The 23997-nt window shown below is 47.7% G+C and overlaps 1 long non-coding RNA gene across 1 annotated transcript in view; it reads right to left on the bottom strand.

The window, feature by feature from the left end:
* LOC138504718 (uncharacterized) overlaps nucleotides 1–23997 on the bottom strand; it is a 268270-nt gene that overhangs the window by 2176 nt on the left and 242097 nt on the right. The gene's annotated exons all lie outside the window — the stretch shown is intronic.

Genomic DNA, 23997 nt, shown 5'->3' with positions numbered 1-23997 from the left:
TCAGTGAGCCATATCCTGCATTTAGCCCATCTGTGTTAGTGAGATTAATCTCATATTTAGCCCATATGTGTTAGTGAGCCATATCCTCCATTTAGTCCATCTGTGTTAGTTTGGTAACAACTTGATTAAGAACAGCTGCATCCCCCCAAACGCGCTGAGACAATGTTGCAGGGTTGTTGAACACCAACACCTGCCCCAGACCCCCCCTCTACCTCCCCCCAAGGAGCTATCAGCTCAGCGTGATATGATATGCCATTTATAACGCGCCTATACACAGGTGTTTGAAGGCGTGGCGAGGCAAGGGAGGGGGAACAAAGGGACGACTGACTCTCACCGCCAGCACTGGCTCTCTCATATCCAGCTCTCCTAGCTTATATATCACCCTTGTCTCTCCTAGACCTCTTCTAACCGCCAGCACTTATCTTTCAAATACAGCTCTCCTAGCTTCAATATCACCTTCGTCTCTCCTAGACTCCTTCTCACTGTCAGCACTGACTCTCTTATCCAGTTCTCCTAGCTTCCATATCACCTTAATCTTCGAGATTACCTCTCACCACCAGCACTTACTCTCTCACATCCAGCTTTCCTAGCTCCTATATCACCTTCATCTCTCCCAGATTCCCTCTCACTGCAAGCACTGACTTCCTCATATCCAGCTCTCCTAGCTTATACATCACCTTCATCTCTCCCAGATTCCCTCTCACCACCAGAACAGACTCTCTCATATCAGGCTCTCCTAGCTTCTATATCACCTTCATCTCTCATAGACCTCTTTTCACTACCAGCACTGACTTTCTCATATCCAGCTCTCCTAATTTCTATATCACTGTTGTCTTTCCTAGACTTATTCACACCACTAGCACTGACTCTCTCATATGCAACTCTCCTAGCTTCTATATCACCTTCAACTCTCCCAGATTCTCTCTCACCGCCAGCATTGATTCTCTCATATCCAGCTCTACTAGCTTCTACATCACCTTTGTCTCTCCTAGACCTTTTCTCACCGCCAGCACTTACTCTCTCATGTCAAGCTCTCTAGGCTTCTATATCACTTTTGTCTCTCCTAGACTTCTTCTCACTGCCAGCACTGACCGCTCATATCCATCGCTCCTAGCTTCTATATCACCTTTGTCTCTCCCAGGCTTCTTCTCACCCCCAGGCTTACCCTGCTCTGACAAAATCTTACTTCCGTCACTCTTGGTGTTGCTCCTACCTCTATCTCTCTCGCTCTTTCACATGATTCCTTCTTCTGATCTTAAACTTGCCTCCATGCAGTCCAGGTTCTCTCACCTCCAAGTTTCCTGGTTTTCCTTCCCACCCCTTTATCTCACATTCTCTAATCTCAGGCAGTCCGGCCTCTCTCCTAGTTTAGATCTCACCTCTGTAGCCTCTAACTTCATTCTCTCCCAGCTTTCCCCTCACTACTATCTATATATCTCCACCTGCACCCCTCCCCTCTCAGCTGTATCTCCAATTTCTCTTGCACTTTTCCAATCACAGTTTCTGTATCCTCTTTGCCACTCCTAGGATCTTCTCACCTCAGTGTAGCCAAGTTTCCCTAAAATTCTATATATGCAAGTTCTCCTCTCACCTGCACCACTCTCCTCCTTGTGCCTCTGTCTCTCCTATTGTCCTTGCACATTTCACACTGACAGTTTCTGTATCACAACTGGTTCTCCAGTGCCCCCAATCTCAATCTCTCACAGTTTCCCTCTCACATTTACCCAAACAAATGCGCTCTCACATACACTACTCGCCTTCTCTAATTTATATTCCAGTTTACCTCCACCTTAATCTCTTCCCCTCACTTCGTCCTTTGCCATTTTCATGCACACCTTTTGTCTCTCATTCATTCAACTTGATCTCTGCAGCTTCTCTATTGCCTCTATTTAATCCAGCTTTCATCTCACATAAACATTTGTCATTTCCCATCCACATTCCACCCTATTTCCCTCTGACCATAAATCTTTTTCGGTCAATGTTCCCAAATATCCTTCTCAGGTACGTATCCACTGCTCCATTTTGTCTCCATCCCCCGCTTTCACACCCATATTTAGTTTTTCTGTTTATTTTATTGTTTATAGTGCAGACCTTGCTTGAGAGCAGTGGAGAGCTGTACAGGATGTGGGTAGCCAGCATTTGGGCTGGAATCTTTTAACAGTAGCCTATTACTGTGGGTTGAAATGTGTGCATCCATTGGGATTAGTCATTGGTCATGTGTTGTTGAAAAAGCCAAGTTTTGAGAAATGTGCAAGTCTGGAGATTAGCGGGGGCATTCCAAGTCGATACCGGGATCGAGTTCCAGAGGGGGGGGTCATGGCAAGAGAAGGATTGTTTGCGAGTCCTCTCTTTGCGGACAGGTTGTAATTGGAGCCGGTTGGTTGATTTGCTGCATGAGGAGCGTGTGCCACCAGATATGTGGAGCTTAGCTGCCAAGTACGTTGGTGTACTACTCCTGACTGCTTTATTGATGATACATGCGGTCTTCAACAGCATACTGGATTGGAGAGAAAGCCAATGTAGTATGTGTGGGATGGGGTGATTAAGTCACATTCCCACGCACCCATAATAAGATATGGTGGACTGCTGTTAGAGGAACCAAGTGAGTGGCTGGGACCCCTAACAGGAGGGCATTGCCATTGTGTAACAAGTTATTGGCTAATGGGGCACCAATGAGGAGGAATACAGTCTTGGATGGGTTAAGGTTGAGGTAGGCAGTCGCCTTCTAGAATTTGGATGGGCTAGGTAATCGTGGAGAAGACTGATGTCCTCTGGGCTTTTTACTCTCGTGTAAAACTGAGTATCATTCGTGTATTGGTGGATGGCTATATCGGGATATTTGAGGATTGTGTCCATAGGCCCCATGTAACGGTTAAAAAGGATTGGTGAGAGGATGAAGTCTTGGGGGACTACACAGGAGACTGGGAGTTGGTTAGAATGCAATGTGTACATCTGGCCAGCCTAGTGCCTGCCCCAGAGTTAGGAGGCAAACCAGTTCAGGAGAGTACTGGAGGAGGGAAAGGAGGATGCAGTGGTTGACGTCAAGGAGGATGAGAAGGCATGAATTGGTTTCATCCATGATTTCAAGGACATCATCCATCACCTGGATTGTCTCTGTCCTGATGATAACTGGGGTGTAACCCTGACTAATAGTTATTTAGAGCTGTAGTTGTTCAATTCTGGTGAGTAGTTGTGTAGCAACTACTTTTTCCAACATCTTTCCTATGAACGGGAGGTTTGTGATGGACCGGAAGCTAATCAAGTTGTCTGGTTCTAGGGTTAGTGTTTTCAAAAGAGGTTGTATGAGAGCAATTTTGAGGGTTTGTGGGAATTAGCCTTTTGTGAGAGACGTATTAATGATGCTGAGGAGTGCATTGAGTGTCAGGCCCATCAGTTGTTTAATGATGTAGGCTGAGATGATATCATCAGAGTAGGAAGTAGGTTAGAGGGAGGTGTATGGGAAAGATAAGAAAGAATTTGGTTCAGAGTGCCAATGTGTGTGCTGGGGCACAGCAGTGACTTATACTGTGGGAGGTTGATGCATGGATTTGTCAGATTTTGTCTATTTTTCCAATTAAAAAAGTTGTTGATTCTGTCATACTTTTTCCTGAGTTACCGGCACCTCAGTGTCAGGGCAGGGGTTGGCTATCCTTCTTCAAAGAGGCCTTTGCTCCTGTTAGAGGCTGTTGTGCTGGTGGTGGATTAGTAAGCAGCTCTTGCCTCAGTAATCAGAATCCTATGGTTGGCAGAGAGAGATTTGAAGTTTGTGAGATCGCCAGGGTTACGTTTTTTGCAGCACTGTTTCTCTATGGCTCTGAATGAGCGTTTGCTCGAGGCGGGTTTGGGAATGTACTAAGGGGCAGATGTTTTGGTCTTAGCACAGCTGGTGTGAAGGGGGGCATGAGTGTCCACCGGTTTCATAGTGGAGTTGTTGCATGAATCTAGGAAGACTGAGACATTCCCTCTGGTGGGGAAGTCTGTGAGGTTTTACTACTAGTTCATTGACCGGGAAGGTTTTAAAGCAGCAGTGCTAAGTGAGGGCTGTTTAGTCTGACCTTTGGGGGCCGTGGTCAAGTGGGTGATAGACAATAGAATGACAGCATGGTCAGACCAGCCGAGCAGGATAGGATCTGTGCAGGTGATGAGGGGGGATGATGTAAGGACTAAAACTAGAGTGTTGCCTTTGTTGTGTGGGGGGAGGGCACAATTTGCTTAGGGACCATGGCTCCAATCAGCTCTGGCCAATTTGAGGGAGAGCACAATTTGCTTAAGGTCCATGGATCCGGTCAGTATGAAACGTGCTTCAAGCGTGGTTGTCGGCGTAATATTTAGTGATCTTAAAATCTCAGAGAAACACATTATTAGTGTGGGCTAAGTTGGCAAAAGAGAGTACGATGGAGATGTCGGGAATTAAAGAGTCACTCCTGTGATTTGGTCTGTAGATGAGGTGGAAGGTGATGGATTCCTTGTGAGATGAAGGGAACCTGTTTGTTATGGGAGAGGGGATGTTGGAGCATGGCCAATTGTTCCTGTGGATGACTGCACTCCATCTTCTGCCCTTCCTGGCCAGTCAGCATGTTGAATGCAGTAGTTTCGGAGTAGGAGGACACCAACAATGTGGGGGGGACAATGGGGCAAACCATTTTTCAGTGATGAAGAGGGTGTCAAGGTAGTTGTACGATATGAGGTTGTCAATCTCTGTGGCGTGAGCAATTGTTGAGCAAACATTGATCAACAGGAGGGCCATGTGCATGTGGTCCATTGGTGTTTGATGGGGGCAAGTGTGACATATTGATGAGATTTGTGACTGTAGCTTGCCGGGGCTGCCCAGGACATTTAGCCATTTGAACCCTAGTAGGGTCGGAATAGGCTGTGGATGGAGGAGACACATGGTGATGTCTTTTGGCAAACAGTAGCAGTAGCGACTACTTTGTAGCGGAAATGCAGGACAGCGGGTCTGACCCTTTACCCTATAAGGCCCGAACAGGCACAAACAGGTGCAGCCCTTGTCTTCGTATGTCCTTTGCCGAGGAGAAGGCGTAAGGAGGACTGGTAAATAGGTGGTGGATGGAGCAGCTGAGTGGCAGGACCTGGACATGTGGCCAGCAGCCTCCTCAATTCTGTCTGCATGGAGCTGGCCTGGAGTACTTAAGCAGCTGTCTCAAAGGCACAAGACCTGGTGGTGGGCTGAGCAACTGAGTGGCAGGGCCTGGCCACGTGACTAGCAGCCTCCTCAATGCTGTCTGCCTGGGCTCCCTAGGTAGCTGCTTGGAAGGTACGAAACCTGGTGGTGGGTGGAACAGCTGAGTGGCAGGGCCTGGTCATGTGATGAGCAGCCTCCTCAGTGCTGTCTGACTGGAGTACGTAAGTCGCTTCCATATCTACCCATCTCATTCTCTGATGCTACTACCCTATTCAATTGTCATATGTTAGTCAAGCATTGATGTAGTAACCCTGTGGGAGACTGCACAACCCTTGTCCTATTGGTATTAGATAACCCACCTATTGTTATATGTCTGTACTTCACAGGTTAGTAGTGTGACTGAGCAGCCAGACTTATCTTAAGAGGGGTAAATGTGAGCTGTGGAGCTGTAGCATTGAAATCCACCAATACATGTATCCAAATAACCGTTACACTCAAGATTTTTAGTTAGAATAATTATTTATTTGTGCATCGGTTATTTTAAAATAAGCATTCTCTAAAGAGGGCAACAATCAAAATACACTTCAAAATATTTGTCCCGAATCAATTAAAGCAAGTAGATATCCTTTAGAGATGCTTCATAAACACTTCATATACCCTGAGGTGACTTCACCAACTAGGACAGTAATGGCATTTATATATCACTTGTACACTTTGGTAGATTCATAGGTTGGGAGAAAGGAAAGGTTAGAGGAAGAAAAAAGATTAAACAGGTTCTCAGAGAAAGTGTGCACTTTAAATATTCCAATAAAATCTAGATAACAATCTTTCCCAACAATATTAGTTTAAAACCAATGCATCACCTATGAGGGACAGTAAGAATCAAAGAATCAAAGTCAATGAAATAGAAGAGACTGCAGGACAGCCAAAGTCAATTGGAGCAAAGTCTATGAAGCTGAAGCACCACTTAGATAATAAAAGTCTTGCACAAAGTTAGAGAGTTTGTTGTAGAAAATTCTCTGTAGGGTCACAAGCTGTTACACTTTTGCAAATTAGAGCTGAGATCAACTTTAGAAATGCAGCTACTGCAAGTCTCAACTGAGAAGAGCAAGCTACAGGCAATGAGGTAAGTACCCCGAAATCAGAACAGTACCTTTGGTTAGAAGAAGAGGGTCCAGCTGGCTCCTGTCTGGTTGCAGAGATGCAGATCCTGTGTTCTTGGGGCTCAGTCGTGGGGACAAGAGGGAGGATATCTGGGGACTCCTGCGGCAGCAATTAGATGGTCGGCGGCAGCTTTGGGCTCTTTTCGGATCAGCAGCACTTTGCAGTTTCAGCGCTCGATAAACAGCACGACGGCCAATCTTGGACACTGGTTGGGCTTTCTTCACTCCTTGAGTCCTACACTCTGGTGAGGTGACTCAAGCTCTGGTTGTCCTGCTTCTGAAGGGTCCTGGGAGACAGCTGGAGCTTTTGGCCATCTTATAGACGTTGCACTCGACTATGGATTTCTCAACTCCTGGCACTCGGTTCCTGCAGCAGCAAAGAAGTACAGCCAGTCAGTGAAGGTCTTCCAGCCAAGGTCGACTCGGGGTTAGTTGGTCCCACTAACCCAAGGGAAGAAGTCATCCCTTCTGGAGATTCTCTTGTCGATCAGAAAAAGAAGTTTCAGCACAGCAGCAGGGCTTCACCATGCAGTTCAATGGTCCAGAAGGATGCAGGGAGCTTCGTTCACGGTTTCTTCATCGGGTTGTTCTTCCCAGTGGTCGACTCTGTCTTCAGTCCAAGAACCCTTGCCCTTTAAGCAGGTCTCTGCAATTCATGCACAGCTGTAACTCACACAGCAGGGTGGCTGTCCTGCAAGGACAGCCAATCAGGACTGGGTACATTCAGGTTTCCATGGAGACAAAGGACAGGGGAGTTTTGGGCACCTCCCTCCCTTCCTACCCTTGCAGACACACTGGAGCCAGAGGCGGGTTTCAATATTTACATTTTTTTTTCCGAAGGCAAAATGAACAGAGGGCTCAAACCTGGTTTGGCGTGCAGAGTAAACTCCAAGAAAGACCTCACAAACAACAAATGGCAAAAAAAGAAGACCAGTTCCATTTTGACACAATGGTAACCCATGGGTGCTGCACTGCAGCTGAGGATTCAGCCTGAGATAGCAAAGCACAATGGTAGGAAAATTAAACCACTGCCACCAGCCATTTAAAGTAGTGAGGGTAACATAAAAAATGTTACATAAGTAAGTAGGAAAGTGGGATACCCCCAGCACTCCACACAAGATGGGGTGTGCTGGACCTACAAAGAGAAAAGGTAAGTAAAGTCAATTTCACTTTACTATTCTTGGGAACAGTAGTTCCCACAAGAAAAGGTATGTAAACCTTATGAGAAATCTAAAGGATTTCTCTGTGACACTGCACTGAAGGTGCTGTGTGTCACCAGACACAAAGTAGATGCCTATGGAGTTTGTCAGACTCTCAAAACAAAGGAAACAGATTATCCAAATCAGATCAAAATAGATGAGAGAGTGAGAAAAAGGGCTCACTCTCTCCAGGGTTAACACTAAAAAGTCCTTGAAGGGAATTAGCAGATAAATGAGAATTCTCTCTAACATCGTATAATCCTTCTTCACCCTTTCACCCCTATCTCTCTCCTTTTCCGACTCTACCTCCCTACTGCCTGTCATATCATCCTGTCTCACCCTGACACCCATGTCTCCCCATCTCCTTCTCTAACACCACCTTCCAAATCGCTGTCATCGTCATCATTGTTTTTTTCAGTAAAACAAAGCATACCAAATTAACAATCAACAATATTACAAAATATTAAATAGTTGTAGTTAAGCCCAAAAAACATAGAAAACCTTAAAAAGCAAAACAACATAACTCAACATCTACCAGATCTTAATAAACATTCTCTCAGAAACAGAGCATATTTAAAAAAAAAATCAATACAATCCAACCCACTTGTACAGAATCCACCCACAGCAAATAATACATTGCTGGCTCATATCGTCGAAAACCCAGGCCAAGCAATACAGTTTTCAAAGTATATTCTCCAATAGCTGAAAAAGCAGGGCAAAAAAAAAACATTTGTTCCAAGTCCTTGGACGCCCCACAAAGCAAACATGATTGAACCACATCCCCCTTGTGCCAAGCTACCACCACAGCTCTTAATTGAATACAATTAAAATGCGCCCTCGAAACAAGGATGTATTGAGGCGGATGCTGTGCTGCACTCGTAATCTCCAAGGACTCTCTCTTAGTCCGAATAGTCTGAAATACACTATCTTTTGTGTAATTGACAACACTATTAGATAAGAGAGTTGCTGTAGAAAAACAATAACCCACACCTGCATCTAACAACACGGTTTTCACATACTTGAGCCATGGAGTCCTCAAATGGGGATCTCTGAGCACAAGATAGCTAACTAATTCCTGGGTCAAGATAGCTTTAGTGTTACCAAAAATTCTTAGCCAATGGCTAGAAGGCATAGATGAGAACAGGTCGGTAAGAGAATAACAACGCAGTTCTTGATGAACTCTTGAAACTGGGGCAGACCCAGGTAAACACAGAATGCTCTTAGAAAAGGTGTTCTCAGCAACCTGGATAGATTCAATTTTACCAATCCCCACAGCTCCATGCCATATGGTGCCACCGAGGAAGCTTTACCATGAAAGACGTTGAGCACTAGCTCAGATTTATTTTGAACAAACCTAACGCTCTAGCTACCCCGCCACTTGCCTGTTTCAATCTTAAGGTCTGCTTCTCAACATGTACCTCCGCCCCAGAATTCAGACAAAATCTTGCCCCCAGGTAATCAAAGTGATCCATTCTGGGAACTAATTCCCCTTGGCAAAAGATAGCTTGAACCCTGCAGGGACGCTTCCCCCTGTGACAAACTATCAGAGCTGATTTCTGAACATTTACCTTCAGACCCTGGGTATCCATAAATTGGGCATAATCATCAATGTGGCACTGGGGGGATCTGGTGGTACGAGCTAATAGGACTGTGTCATCTGCAAAGGCAAGTAAAGGTAAACACCTATTGCCCAGCCTAGGAAAGCCAGAATTGGATTTAAGTAAATGGTCATAAAGACCATTTATATGAAGACAAAAAAGCAAGGGGCCAAAACACAGCCTTGACGTACACCACATTCAACCTGAAAAAAAGGATACACTGTCCAGCAGGTCCACTCCTCACACAAGCCATAGTTGAAAGGTGTAATCTCTCCAAGAGATCCACCAAGGCACTAGGAGAACACATGGATGTTAGCATGCTCCACAAACTACCTGTCGTATCCTCTTGTTTAAATCTGATGCTGGGTCTACCCCTGACCTTTTTCCACTCCACTTACCAATTCCCCTGTCATATGCTCCGGTCTCAACCGGGCTCCCATTTCTACCCCGGCCCTTCTCTCACTCCACCTGCCTATTCTCCTTTCATATCCTCCTGTCTCACTCTGACGCCTATTCCTACCCCTTGCCTTTTCACACTCCACCTCCCAATTCTGCTGTCATATCCTCCTGCCTCGCTCTGACACCCATTTCTACCCCTCTCTTTCACTCCACTTCCCTACTCCCTTGTCAGATCCTCTTCCCTCTCTCTGATGGCCATCTCTACCCCTCCCCTTGTCTCACTCCTCCTCCCATTCCCCTGTCATATGTTGCAGTTTCACTTTGACACGCATTTCTACCCATTTCATTCCATCAAGCCACCTCCCCATTCCCTGTCATATCCTCCTATCTCACTATGACTCCCATTCCTACCCTTGACTTTTCTGACTCCACCTCTCAATTCTCCAGTCATACCCTCCTGTCTCACTCTGACACCCATTTTTACCCCTCTCTTTTTATCTCATGGCACCTCCCTACTCCCTTGTCAGATCCTCTTCTCGCTCTCTGTCACTCATCTCTACTCCTCCCCTCACTCCTCCTCCCAATTCCGTTGTTACATGTTTCTGTTTCCCTCCGACGCCCATATCTGCCCTCTCCTCTCACGCCACCTCCCTATTCCCCTCTCATATCCTCCTGCCAGCCGCTCGCTCATGAAACTGTCCCAAATTACCTCCGATCCCTCGAGTTCCTATTTGCTTCGCCAGTTGCTAATATTTTGACATCTAAATTCACTGCTGGGCAGGCACAACATTCTGTAAGTGCTTGAAATGCGTGGTTACCCTTTTTAAAATACAATTGCCTGCATCGTCATCTTGGCAACTACACATTTACATTTCTATTGTTACACTATAATCTGTTCGAAGAACCAGAAAATAAGTGGGTAAAAGAACATTCCTTCGGTGCCGGGTGTCTTTTAAGCGCTTTAACAAAACAAGTTATTATTGTTACTACAAAAGCTACTGTACTAAGCCTGGCGGACCAAGTCCATTGCACACTAGGTAGTGTAAGTGACAGACATGACATGAAAGGGAGGGGGGAAAGGAACAAGTGTGCCCATTCCAAGGTCATGGGTTAAGTGCAGAGAGGTACCCATTCTCAAGGAATGAGTATGGAAGTGCAGAAAGTGGTGGATGGAGTGCAGAGGCCTGAGGGCAAGTGCGAGGACTGGCAGGGGAGCCTGAGAACTGTGTGGCTCTGGAGGTGCAGAAGGCGGCCAGTCAGAAAACAGGGCTGAGTTAGGGCCAGAGCGAGGAGGGCAGTAGGCAGGAATTGGGCAGGGGTTAACAAGGGAGAGGTGGAGAGAAGGAGGAAGAGAAGAGGAAGGTATTGAGGAGTTTCCAGAACATAAGGTGATCAGGCTCAAAACGGAGAGAGGCAGGGAGACTGTTCCAGAGGGAAGTGCCTGCAGAGTAAAGAGATCTACCCCAAATCTCTGTTTTGAGAATCGGCTCACCTGGAGAGAGTTAGTGGAGGATGAGCAGAGGGCTCTAGAAGAAGGGTATTTAGGGAGAGAGAGTTGAAGATATCGTGGGCCCTGGCCCCAGAAAGACTTGTGGACTATGCAGATGGTCTTGAACTTGATCCTTGCAGCCACAGGGAGCCAGTGGAGGGATTTCAGTGCCAGAGAGATGTGGTCCCTGGGCTTGAGGCTAAGGATAAGTCTTGCGGTTCCGTTCTGGATGAGTTGTAGAGGTCTGAGAGTTGATGTAGGAAGATTGAGAAAAAGACTGTTGCAATAGTCCAGTCTAGAAAGAACCACGACTCTAGAAATGGTAAGTCTCTGGGGGAAGGTGAGAAAAGGTTAAATACCTCTGAGGAGGTGTAGCTGTAGTGGGATGTTTTAGAGATGTCTGAGATGTGAGCGGATAAAGAGAGAGTGTAATCGAAGATGACCCCTAGATTATTTGCCTCACTAGTGGGTGAGGGCACAGGGCCACGTGAGGCCGGCCATAGTGACAATGGGAAGGCGGGAGCAGGGGTCCCAATGAAGACGGTCTCTGTCTTGCTGGCATTAAGGCAGAGATCATTCACAGGATACCAGGACTAAATTGCGGACAGACAGTCAGGGATTAGCGAGGAGGAGGAGGAGGCTTAAGGTAGCCTGAAAGAGAGCTGTGTGTCATCCGCTTAACACTGAAAGTTGGAGGTGAAGGCAGAGATCATGCAGGCCACAGGGGCCATGTAGACATTGAATAACCAAGGGATAGGTTAGATCCCTGGGGGACACCACAAGTAGAGTGAGTGATAGCTGAGAGAAAAGACCCCAGTTCCACCTGGGAAGGACGATCAGAGAGAAGGTAGGCAAGCCATGCCAGGGCCTGATCTGTGATCCCCAGGTTGTCACAGAGACGAGATAACAAGATGTTAAATGCAGAGGAGAGGTTGAGAAGAATGAGGATAAAGGGAGAGTTAGAGTCAAGATTTGAGAGCAGGTTTTCACGGGTGTTCAGAAGAGCAGTTTCCGTACCTCTGAAAGCTCTGAAGCCAGACTGATGGCCATGGAGACAACCAACAGATTCTGTGTGGAAGGTAAGCTGAGAGATAGCCAACTTCTCAAGGAGATTTCCCAGGAAGGGAGTGATAGAGATCGGTCAGTAGTTTGCCAGAATGGAAGGGTCGGAGGAAGGTTTTTTGAGCAGAGGGTGCACAAAAGAATGCTTGAGAGAAGTGGGGAAGACTCCGGAGGCGAAGGAGAGGTACAGAGGTCTGCCAGAGCTGGGGCAAGCATGTCAATGTTGTCCTTGATGGTGTTGGAAGAGGCTTTCATAGACCGGACTTGTCTAGAGACCTCCTGAGGTGTGACGAGGGTGAGGGAGGAGAGAAAAGGGGGAGGGCAGAGGGCGACCGAGGGTGGCTTTGGAGATGTTGTTGCAAGAATGGGTGCAGAGGCGAGAGTGGTCAGAATTTCCTGTGTTTTTGTAGTGAAGTGGACAGTCAGGACCCAGCAGAGGGCCTGGGTGGGTACAGTAGAGGGTGACGCTGCCATAGGGCTTGCCAGTTCCTTGCAGACAAAAGTTTGGCCGTGTTATTAGATGCCACTGAGATGAGGGCTTGAATATGGACTCTCTTTTTGGATCTTATGAGGAGTCGGTATTACCTTTGAAGAAGGCTGCAGGCCAGTTTGTCAGAGGGTAGACCTGAGGATCTCCAATTCCGTTCTGCTGCTCTGCACTTGCATTTAAGAGCAGCCCGATCAGAGTCTGCTGTTGTATTCCCATCGTAGTGTAGGATGCATGTATGGTCATAATAAGTAAGGTACATCCGGAAATATTCAGGTGCTGCCATGAAATGCAAGGTGGGGGCACCAATTCCTCAGAAATGCCAGCTAATATCTCATATTCAGAGAAGATTCATTGGGCCTCATTACGACCCTGGCGGAAGACCGTGGTGCTATTAGCACCATGGTCCATGCCGGTAAGTTACCGACTCTGCCATGGAGAAAGGGGGAATTGCCAGCCCATTACAAGGTTGGCGGTGCAGTAATTTCCCCTTCCTCCATGGCCCTTCCCCATTCCCATTTTTCCCCATAGGGCTCAATGGGAATGGGGAAGGCGCTAAGTACGGTGCCGCAAATTGCGGCTGCGTAATTAGCACCAAGGTCCCTTTGCGGGTCCCTACTTTAACGGCTGGTAAAACCAGCCGTTAAGGTCGGGTCCTGCAAAGGGACTTCGTAACTAGGCGCTAATAGGTTAACGGCGCCGCAGCCTTTTACGGCGCCGTTAACGCATTAGCGCCTGGGTCGTAATGAGGCCCATTGTATGTAAGGTGTGGTCTCACATGTCCAGGTGCTACCATTGTAGTAGCCTCAAATGTCCCAGTAATTTCAGCTAATGCTATTAAATGTCTAAGCCCTGTTCACCTTCCACCTGGAGGGTGCTGAAAGCCATCGAGCATGCTGCACCATGCCTCTTAACTGGACATAGAAAATTCAACCACATCAACCCCATCCCTAAGGCTGACTCCACTTCCAGCATGCATCATGCTCAAGCCAGCCTGCCTCCCCTACATAACAGTCACAATCAATACACTACTCTTCTTTGCTATGAACCTCACCATCTCAGGGGACAGCACACCACCAGACGCCACACATTGGCACAATGGCAGGCCGGACACAGAGAACTTCAAGAGGGAAAGGGCTTTTTCCTGCTATACATGCTCTCTATGGAACAAGTTACCAATGCCTTACTCTTTCAGAATATGTCGTCAATCACTAATCAGTCCACTCAACAATAATTCTCCCTACCTGGATGCCACCCCTGGTCCCTCTATTATTCTCAGCACATCTGACAACCCTTCAACCATACTTACAAACCCATGGGTGCATCCCATATGTACAGCTAGGTTTGCACTTTATACATCAAATACATGCATACATACATACACACATAAATGCCTCAAAAGCCTGGTAGATGTCACCATATGTAAGGAAAGGGCTTCACATCTGCAGGTGCTGCCCTCATATGCCAAGTTCACCCTCAAATGCCCCAGTAATGCCTTCAGATGTTGGTTGATGGATTATATGCATGATATAGTTGTAAAATGTAAGGTGCAGCCATACTTGTGTAGGGGATGCTATTGAATGCCAAGTGCAGCCTCAAGAACCTCAAATATGCTATGCGATGGTAATTAATTCCTCATACACCTGGTAGAGTGTGTGGAATTCAACCATCTGCAGGGTGGGGGGGCACTCACCTGGCTTTTTTGAAATTTTAAATGGAATGGAATGATGGTAGATCAACCTCTGGAAAATGTGTGGGGCTAATCTACACACATTTTCCTATGCTCACCGCACGACATAGACCTGTGTACTTTGGGTGGACACAGCCTCCATTTCATATTTAGTTGGAATATGGCAGCCAAGAGTACATCAAGACATCTCAGAAGAGGGAAGGAAAACCTTCCTCCTGCCATAGCCAGCCTATTTAACTAACAAGGGCTCCATGGATCCTCCCAATCCTTTGTTAGCTCTGATGGTGGCAGCTTTGCATACTAATCAGAGTTAATTCAAACAGGCCCACAGGGGGCCTGGTTGCAGGAATAACAAAGGATAGGAAAACCCCAGCAACCCTTTCAGGGGCACTGTGTCAACCTGAAGCCAGCTCCTGCCCTAAACTATCAATGACAGTGAGCTCTCATGTCTGGTACATGTGTTCACAGTAGGCAACCCCTGAGGGGGAGCCATTCAGAGGGTGTGGGCATGTGTTTTGATGGAGGAAAAAAGTTTGTTCCCACCACAGCTTCAAGGGAGACTTGCCGCTTTATTCTGGAACCACAGAGAGCTCAATTAACCAGAGAGACCCTTGAAGCCACAACAGACAGGAAGATGAGTGGGACTTAGTATTACACGTCTTCAACCCTTTACCCTTTCTGTTGTAAAGCACTCTGGCTATGACCTCATACATACAAGAGATTATTGGTATTGAACCAGGATTGGTTCATTAAGGTAGGCTTAGCCCACACCAATTATTGGGTCCCATTTATCTTCAAAAGTGGGCCGAGCTCCTCTTTTGGGACGATCATCTGAAGACTTTGCAAGGAGTAACAAGGAGAACTCATTTGGACCCTTGCTGAAGCTACAGTCTGCCTTATAGCTTCTGCCAGTGACAGAAGGCCAGGATTTCCAAAGATGGGAGCAAGATCCATCCCCTAAACATCTCCCAGGGAACAGAGGGAGATGCTGAATCCAGAGGACCCTCCAGCAGCTCCAGAACTGGTAACCAGCCAGCAGAAAGCGTGCCCTCCTAGGCTCTGCAAGCAAGCTTCCTAGGTGGGAAGCGCCAGAGAGACTCTGAGCCAAACCAAGGACAAAGCCATTGCCTGCAACATTCTCCTCAGCTTTGGGCCATCCACCTTAAAGGACGACACATGCCCAATGAAGAACCTTGGAGGAGTGTATCGACAAGCATCAACCAGATTCTGCCTTAAAGGACATTTTCCGAGCCAGTCGAGCCCCTCAAGCTGCAACTGACTGCACCGCTGTCTGTTGCTATGCCGCAGTCGTTCATGCCACGCGGGACACCTCGACGAGTGCTTCAGACCCGCCAACCTGCACTGAAACAACGATTCCTGACCCCGAGCTGCCGTGTAGGCCAGCCTGCAGCCGTCCATCCAACCCCACTTGACGAACTGCTTGCTACCTAATACCTGCAGCTGTCCTCCGTCTTCAAGTCTGTTGCAGAAGCTGCTAACCACTCTGAAACCGACTCTACACTGTTGTGCACCAAGAACTTCTACAAGCACACAGTACTTTGTGGTTATGTCCCCCTGGTCCTTTTACGAAGGCCCCTAGTGACATTTTATGACCCATTGCCCCATTTGTGCTGAAACTAAGTAGCCCTGAACTATTGTGATTAATTACTTCTCCGACTACCCTCCTGTCAGTATCCAGAGTGCATCCCCTTTCCTTCTTGAAACTGATTGTCCTCTGCATTCCTTTACAGGCTGTGTTGCATTTTGTAGTGTGCTAGAACTGTCTGTTGTGATAATAATAAAGTAGATTATTTACAGAACCTTGACTGGACAGTCCCTTTTATCATTGGGTAATAATTGTATTTTCACTGTGTTGCAACTAAGCAACGATCCACAAACTTGCAGAGATAAGCCTCGCGCTCCGTCCACCTTTTCAAAACTGGACAAAGAGGTTTATAATTGACTTGTATTTCCAATCTGGTCGGATTCCTTATGATGTGCTAGAGATGTGGGGCTGGTTGATGGTTTAGAAACCGATATTCATCACTGGACCACTTGTGACCCAGAAGTCGATCGGTCACATAGAGCCATCATATGTAAGGTACAGCATTACATGTGCAGATGCTGCCCCTCAGCCATGGTCCTGGACCCGTATTCCAACACACACTTACCTTAAATACCACAAATCTGCGACTGTGGCTCCTGGCTCTGAATAGAGGGTCTGATGACCCACTTTTCTACGGTATTCCCCCTTTTCTTCACCAGGAAAGCTTCTTCCACACTCACCTATTCTGCGCTCACCTCTTCTGCACTCACCTCTTCTGTGCTCACCTCTTCTGCGCTCACCTCTTCTGCCCTCACCTCTTCTGTGCTCACCTCTTCTGTGCTCACCTCTTCTGCGCTCACCTCTTCTGCACTCACCTCTTCTGTGCTCACCTCTTCTGCACTCACCTCTTCTGTGCTCACCTCTTCTGCGCTCACCTCTTCTGCGCTCACCTCTTCTGCACTCACCTCTTCTGTGCTCACCTCTTCTGCACTCACCTCTTCTGCACTCACCTCTTCTGTGCTCACCTCTTCTGCACTCACCTCTTCTGTGCTCACCTCTTCTGCACTCACCTCTTCTGCACTCACCTCTTCTGTGCTCACCTCTTCTGCGCTCACCTCTACTGCACTCACCTCTTCTGTGCTCACCTCTTCTGCACTCACCTCTTCTGCGCTCACCTCTTCTGCACTCACCTCTTCTGCGCTCACCTCTTCTGCACTCACCTCTTCTGCACTCAGACATGTACTGCCACTTGCAGTTACTGCTTCCTGTCTATTTCACCTGCAGCTTCACACTGTCGAGGTGCCAATAGATATGGTTACGATTAGCTGTAGGCTTAGGGTGGCCTTCGAGGATGGGGTACGGGGAAGAATATGAGTTAGAAAAGAAGCAGAGTTACAGGGGTCTCCCCCTCTAATTACGACGGGAATGTTAGACGAGGTGAAAGGCAGATGAAGTAAAGGTATGAAGAGGCCAATGTGACACAAGGTATGTATGGTGAAGTGAATGCAGAAGTAGTAAAGACCATTGACAGCAGGTTAATGTCCTTGATTCCTCACCTAGCCTTTTAGGGATAGAGAAGGGACTAGGGGGAGGGGGGTAGCGGTGAAGGGGGAAGAAGGCTAAAGGAAACACAGCTCTCATCTAACTTGAGCTTGCTTTTTGTATATGTTACTGCATCTGTGTGACTCCATGGATACCAAGGGCCAGATTACAGAAATGTTGCACCGGTGCAAATGCAAAATTGTACCGTATTAGCATTAGGGCAAACTTTGCGCTCGTGCTAATACCATTACATATTAGTACTAGCGCAAACTTTGCCCTGGTGCAAAAATGCATTAAAAGTGCATGTTTTTGCACTAGGGCAAGCTTATAACATGAAACATTTGCACTTGTCACTGTGCAAATGTGTTCTAATGTGGGACAATGTTTTTGAGGTTGGGCAAAGTTTGCACTAGTGCTAATACGGTGCAACTTTGCGCTTGCACCAGTGCGCATTTTCTGTACAAATGGCATCCATTGTTAATTAACATTGGGAATGTTTTATTCAGTCGTGTAGGGTTCCTTCTCTTCAATGATCTTTAATCTGTTCTGCAGGCTTTCCCAGGTTGGCATTTCATTTTAGCTGCACTATGTTGGTGTCATTCTTGGTGGTGCATCACTTCCACCTCTTGCGGTTGTCCGCAGGATAGTAATCTGATTGGACATCTCGTTACATTCCGGAGATCCACGCCCCGGCCTGCTTGATGACCTCTGCTTCTCGATCTCGTGTCTACTTTCATCCATCATTGATTGAAGAACCCGATAAAGTATTATGTGATAGACGCGGATTTGCTGACCTCAAGCAATCTCAGTTCCTATCCTAGTTGATAGACTCCAGCCTCCCATGTCTCAGACGTGTTGGATTCCGCCATCTTTTGTTCGGGCTGCAGGGGTTTTATGGGCGTCATTTTGTTTTGCTGCTGCTACATCCACGGAGACAGGAACACAGGTTTTGGGTTTGCAGTTAGTGTAGGTGGAGTTTATTCCAATGTAATACTCCTTTCCGGTACTATCATATTTTGGGGTTATATGTTTAGACATCTAGGCTCCTGCACCCCGAGTGACTTTTTAAGCTAAAATCTCTAAGCAATGTATGGTTAAAATGAGCGCTGTGTGGTTTAGTGTAAGCTTACACTTTCGGTCCGCACTGCATGGCACGAAACACTGGCCACTTTGCAAACTCCAAATTCACCTTCGTCAGTTGGGTGCAGTGTTCAGCTCCTTGCTTGTCAATGTGTGTAGCAAATGAACAGTTTGTCTTGGGGTTCAGGTGATCACTTAGGTTTATGGGAAATGTTATAGAGGAGTAATTGAGCTCAGGGGTCATAAGGTCACCGTCTACATGAGATTGAATGGGCAGCCTGGCTCCCACAGCACCTGGACATTTGTTTATCTCCCTGTTCTCTCAGGGACATCTTCGTATCTTGATTGGCTTTTAGGGCCCAGAAACCCAGAATGTACCCTCCGTCCCCACTGCCACCCCTACCAGCAGCCAGGCCTTACTCAGGGATTACAGGGGATGCATGTAATTCTGGGACAGTTTCTTTTTAATAAAAGTATAGGAACAGTAAAACCTGTTTTTGTCTAAAGTAGAGGAGCACCACTCGCGTCCAGTTCGACCACTGTCTGGGACATGTGCACAAACTGTGTATGGAGGCAAGCCGCAGCAGAACCTGGTAATGGCTGAGACTGTTCCTGGGGTTTGCCGGGCGCATTCCCCAAGGGTGGTAAACCGGGGCAGCACCTCGTAGAGGGACCGGCAGAAAAGAGGGCAGGCCACTCTGCTTTGGACAGGGAAGCAAACTGAAAGTACAAGTTGGAAGCAGTTTTGAATGTACTTAGTTATAGAGCCGGGGTCCTGTGGGGTGCTGGTGTGGAAGGGATGTAGGGAGCAATAGGAGAGATTTGATCTTCACATGAATGGTGGCTAATGCCTCCCCCTGAGGGACCATTGTTTTAGTCCCACAGTGATGGTGGCCTCTCCCTATTGCAATGCTAGCGTCCCATCAGCTGTTCATAGTGCATCTGTGTTAGTATTACACTGGCCCTCATTACGACCCAGGCGGTAAGGGGTTTACGCCGGCGTAAACATCGCCGACCCTTACCGCCTGAGTACGAGTTCCCTTAGCGCCATGGCGGATTTAACACCTGCTTTTAGCAGGTGTTAAAATCCATGGCGCTAAGGGACCTTGTTGTTAATTACGCCACCGTAATTTACGGTGGCGTAATTAACGCCTTCCCCACTCCCATTATGCCCTATGGGGCAAAAATGGGAATGGGGAAGGGTAAATGGGGATTGGGGACTTACCGCCCCGCCAAGGTCGGAATGGGGCGGTAAGTCCGCCAACCACCATGGCGGAGTCGGCAACTTAGCGCCATGGACCATGGTGCTAATAGCACCATGGTTCTCCGCCAAGGTCGTAATGAGGGCCACTGTGTGCCAGCTGGCTGTGATGGTGCCATGTGTGAGATGCACCTTTCTTGCCCCTGCAGTAGGAATTCCGTTGCAGCATGACAGTGATGGTGGTATGTGTGAGGCATACCTGTTTCGGTCCTCAATTGAGGTTCATGTGTTGGTATTTTAAGTGTGATGTCCAGCTGGTTCAGTGCCTGCAGTGTGGAGCCTGGGTCAGTGTTGCAGTGCATGTCTTAGTCTGGTGTGCAGTGACTATGTTCTGTCATGCGCGAGGGACACTTATCATAGTCTTGTTTTAGTTTTGCGGTTAATAATATATTGTACTGAAGGCATCGTGTCCTCTGTGTATTTGGTGCGCGTGCATCAGTGCAACAGCGAGGTTCACTTTCATCATTAGAGTGGTGGTGACTTGTGTGGGCTGCTGGTCACTTTTTGCCGTGTGTGAGTCCTCGGGTCCCTTTCAGTTTCTGAACATTTTTGTCCTGTGTGAGGCACCCCTGTCCCGTGGTAATGTTTGCTTTTCTCCACGTTTTGTGATGGTGACTTGTGTGGAGGTCACTGGGTTTAGGCTGGCGGTTTGTGCTTTTCCGTGGTCACGTGACGTCCAGCGTGAGACTAGAGGGTCCATTTCACTGGAATAGGTGTGTCCTGTGTGAGGCACTCATGTCCTGTGGTAATGTTTACTTTACCGAATTGCAGTGATGGTGACTTGTATGGAGGTCACTGGGTTTAGGCTGGTGGTTTGTGCATTTCAGTGGTCACGTGAAGCCCAGCGTGAGTCCACAGGGTCCATTTCACTGGAATAGTTGTGTCCTGTGTGAGGCACTCATGTCCTGTGGTAATGTTTACTTTTCCGCATTGCAGTGAGGGTGACTTGTGTGGAGGTTACTGGGTTAAGCCCGGCGGTTTGTGCATTTCTGTGGTCACGTGAAGCCCAGCGTGAGTCCTCAGGGTCCATTTCACTGGAATAGTTGTGTCCTGTGTGAGGCACTCATGTCCTGTGGTAATGTTTACTTTTCCGCATTGCAGTGATGGTGACTTCTATGGAGGTCACTGGGTTTAGGCTGGCGGTTTGTGCATTTCCGTGGTCACGTGAAGCCCAGCGTGAGTCCACAGGGTCCATTTCACTGAAATAGTTGTGTCCTGTGTGAGGCACTCATGTCCTGTGGTAATGTTTACTTTTCCACATTGCAGTGAGGGTGACTTGTGTGGAGGTTACTGGTTTAAGCCCGGCGGTTTGTGCATTTCGGTGGTCACGTGAAGCCCAGAGTGAGTCCACAGGGTCCATTTCACTGGAATAGTTGTGTCCTGTGTGAGGCACCCATGTCCTGTGGTAATGTTTACTTTTCCGCATTGCAGTGATGGTGACTTCTATGGAGGTCACTGGGTTTAGGCTGGTGGTTTGTGCATTTCCGTGGTCACGTGAAGCCCAGCGTGAGTCACAGGGTCCATTTCACTGGAATAGTTGTGTCCTGTGTGAGGCACCCATGTCCTGTGGTAATGTTTACTTTTCTGCATTGCAGTGATGGTGACTTGTGTGGATGTTACTGGGTTTAGGCCGGCGGTTTGTGCATTTCCGTGTTCACGTGAAGCCCAGCGTGAGTCCACAGGGTCCATTTCACTGGAATAGGTGTGTCCAGTGTGAGGCACTCATGTCCTGTGGTAATGTTTACTTTTCAGCATTGCAGTGATGGGGACTTGTGTGGAGGTTACTGGGTTTAGGCCGGCGGTTTGTGCATTTCCGTGGTCACGTGAAGCCCAGCGTGAGTCCACAGGGTCCATTTCACTGGAATAGTTGTGTCCTGTGTGAGCCACTCATGTCCTGTGGTAATGTTTACTTTTCCGCATTGCCGTGATGGTGACTTGTGTGGAGGTTACTGGGTTTAGGCCGGCGGTTTGTGCATTTCCGTGGTCACGTGAAGCCCAGCTTGAGTCCACAGGGTCCATTTCACTGGAATAGTTGTGTCCTGTGTGAGGCACTCATGTCCTGTAGTAATGTTCTCTTTTCAGCATTGCAGTAATGGGGACTTGTGTGGAGGTTACTGGTTTAGGCCGGCGGTTTGTGCATTTCCGTGGTCACGTGAAGCCCAGCGCGAGTCCACAGGGTCCATTTCACTGGAATAGTTGTGTCCTGTGTGAGGCACCCATGTCCTGTGGTAATGTTTACTTTTCCGCATTGCAGTGATGGTGACTTGTGTGGAGGTTACTTGTTTTAGGCCGGCGGTTTGTGCATTTCCGTGTTCACGTGAAGCCCAGCGTGAGTCCACAGGGTCCATTTCACTGGAATAGTTGTGTCCTGTGTGAGGCACTCATGTCCTGTGGTAATGTTCACTTTTCAGCATTGCAGTGATGGGGACTTGTGTAGAGGTTACTGGGTTTAGGCCGGCGGTTTGTGCATTTCCGTGGTCACGTGAAGCCCAGTGTGAGTCCACAGGGTCCATTTCACTGGAATAGTTGTGTCCTGTGTGAGGCACCCATGTCCTGTGGTAATGTTTACTTTTCCGCATTGCAGTGATGGTGACTTGTGTGGAGGTTACTGGGTTTAGGCCGGCGGTTTGTGTGTTGTCGTGGTCATGTGAAGCCCAGCGTGAGTCCACAGGGTCCATTTCACTTTTGGAATATTTCTGTCCTGTGTGAGGCACACTTTTCTGTGATAGTATTTAATTTTCAGTATTGCAGTGGTAATTTCCTCGCATTTGTCCAGTGCCTTTGCCTCAATCCCGGTGTGAGGAATGTTTCAGTCTCGCGGCTGTGACTTGCTGAGCATTGAGTGCACTGCTTTCAGGCCTTCTGTACAAGTCACACTCTGACCGGCGGTGCCTCTGGGCAGGTGCATCCCTGTAATCACACAATGAAAAAAATTAAGACAGTGATTCATCGCCTTGTGAAGATATGTTCCCTCGCTTGCAGTCGGATCATCCCCAGTTCTGCCCCGGCATAGCTGATATCCAAAGGCAAATGTTTTGTGTTCAATTATGTATATGTTATGTTATGTCATCTTGCATTTGTATAGCGCTTCCTGACATAGGTTGCGGCGTTGAAGCGCTTTGCCTGACAGATAGGCAAAGGAAGCGTATGATAGATCAAGCAGTAGTAATAGGGAGTTGCACAATGGGGTGGGTAGTTGGGATGAGGAGGGTGGCTAGGGTGGGTAGTTGGGATGAGGGTGGCGGCCAAGGAGTAAGATAGAACAAGCAGTAGTGGTAGGGAGAACACAATAGGGTGGGTAGTTGGGATGAGGGTGGCGGCAAGGGTGGGTAGTCGGGATGAGGGTGGCGGCAAAGGAGTAAGATAGAACAAGCAGTATTGGTAGGGAGTAGCACAATAGGGTGGGTAGTTGGGATGAGGGTGGCGGCTAGGGTGGGTAGTCGGGATGAGGGTGGCGGCAAAGGAGTAAGCTAGAACAAGCAGTATTGGTAGGCAGTAGCACAATAAGGTGGGTAGTTGGGATGAGGGTGGCGGATCGCTAAGAGGCTAAGGAAGGCATGAGAATGAAAAGGTGGAGGTGGCATGTGTACAAAAGGAACACATTCATCGTTGGTCTCAGCTGTGTTCTATGGACAGATAGCTGGAGAGAGGTGTCCGCCACGCCCGGCGGTAGGTCTGAAATATACTCACCCCATTGCGCCTGGCCTTGTCCGAAAGGTGGCATATTGTGATCCTGCCGGGGTGTGGCCAGACCTTAGTCTGTGGAAAGGAAGAGGAGGTTTGCAGAGGAGGTTCCACAACTTGTTTTTCCGTCTTGGGAGGATAGCTTAGCGGCAACGTGCTTGCCTTGGAAGCAAGACGACACAGAGCAACACAGGTTCGATCCCCCTGTCCGCGCTTAGAAATCCCTGGGTATTAAGTGCGTTATAAATAACCTATCATATCAATATTGGCCAAAGCACAATGATGTAAGCTCCAGATTTTGAAAAGTGTCAATTCCAAATGCAGAAGTCTTTGAGAATCAGGTCCTAAATAGTGCACTTTTTTGTTAATTGAAAAATAATTTTGCCGTAAATGTGCTGCGATAGCCTCTTTAGGCGCAATATCGCCTGCTTCATAGAACGTTGCCTGATTCGCCCCTGTGTATTTATCGGCGCATTGGAAATTAAAATACGTGTTATCTCACCCCGCATTCAGAGATAATCGCATCTACAAAAGAGTGCAGCAGAGAATGCCAAGCTGAGCCCACACAAAGTTTTTTTAAAAAAAACATATTTAACAACATGCTGCTTTGTTCATAATAAAGGTCACGAATTATGTCTCTGGGGGAAAGGGAAA

Source organism: Ambystoma mexicanum, chromosome 11 (genome assembly GCF_040938575.1).
Source record: "Ambystoma mexicanum isolate Mex_15411 chromosome 11, UKY_AmexF1_1, whole genome shotgun sequence".
Taxonomy (NCBI): Eukaryota; Metazoa; Chordata; class Amphibia; order Caudata; family Ambystomatidae; genus Ambystoma; species Ambystoma mexicanum.
Note: the sequence above shows the minus strand (reverse complement) of the source record. Positions and strands in the feature narration are given on the sequence as shown.